This window comes from Microtus ochrogaster, unplaced genomic scaffold (genome assembly GCF_000317375.1).
Source record: "Microtus ochrogaster isolate Prairie Vole_2 unplaced genomic scaffold, MicOch1.0 UNK41, whole genome shotgun sequence".
NCBI lineage: Eukaryota > Metazoa > Chordata > Mammalia > Rodentia > Cricetidae > Microtus > Microtus ochrogaster.
Window position 1 is genome coordinate 2,658,597 of NW_004949139.1, and position 1,421 is coordinate 2,660,017.

Below are 1,421 nucleotides of genomic sequence, written 5' to 3' on the forward strand. Positions count from 1 at the left end.
GCATCCATGGCCCATTTGAATTTGAAACCCTTCCAGGACAAAATTCCTGAAGTACCCTTTGGGCCAGTGCACAGGATGAGTCCTGTAGGATTCCCTGACTTCACATAGAGTAGGGATAAGGAACAATGGGGTGGTGCCCAGTGGTATCCAAACCTAGTGTAGGGAAGTCTGGGAAAGCTTTAGAGGAAGTAGGCATGGAAAGACTTCTAGACACTGTACAGAGCCCTCTGCTCTCATTCTAAAAAGACCAGGAGTGAAATTTTGAATCTCCTCAGTGATTCTGCTGACACTCCTGTCTTAGGACTAACCTAATCAAGAAGAAAGTGCAATAATGACAAAAGTTGGGCATGGCAGTCAGATTTGGATGTAAATCCTTCTATCTCTCACCATGTATAGGCTCTCCCCCAGGTCTGTCTCAGTTATAGAGAACTCTATGTATGTCAGCATTATCCTAATGCCTTCCGTAAATCATATGGGGCTATGAACTACATATAGGAGTATTAGACTTGTTCATTCCTTACAAAATCCTCACAAACCATAACAAAACTAGTAAAAAAAACTGGATAAGAATCTTGACTAGACCATTTCCCAGAATACCTTCAAATGGGCCATGAGAACATGGAAGATGCTCAGTGTTACTGACCATCGGGGAAATTTAAACACAATGAGATGATACCTCCCACCTGTTAGTTATTATAAAATAATAAAAAGATTAACAGATGGCAAGTGTCAGCGAAGATTTAGAAAGAACAGGATTGCTGTATGTATGGGTGCAAATGTAAAAAGATGTCATCATTACCGAAAACAGCATGGAGTCTTCTCCAAAAATTAAAGAAACACAACTTTTGTATGACCCATCAGTCCCACTATTGGGCACCCAGCCAAAGGGAATGAGTTCAGGTCCTGAAGAGTCATCCGCATGGCATGTTCTCCACAGTGTTCCTTATAATAGCCATGACACTGTGTGTGTGTGTCTACCTACACAGGAGTGGATTACAAATGTAACATTCTCTCTCTGGAATACTATTCAGCCTTATAGTGATACAATGTAGCCAATGGCAACAGATGGGTGATCATTGAATCTGATGCTAAGAAAAATAAACAGGACACAGAAAAAAACAGATACTGAGAGACCTCATTTATTTGTGTGCTATAAAGTTGTTAAATTCGTAGAATGAATGAAACCAACAACAAAATGGCAAGTTCACCCCTCCCAGACAGGGGCGATAGAAGACTTAGGCTGTGTGTTCTTTTCTGTAAATGTCATGGACTGAAAGCCCCCCGCGCAGCTTGTTAAACAACTTAGCACCGGTAACACCATTTTGCAAGGCTTGTACTGAATATTCAGGGTTTTAACAAAGGGCAGTTTAGAAGCTGCCAAAACGAGATAGAGACACCTGTGGCTGGGCCGGGGGAGGAAC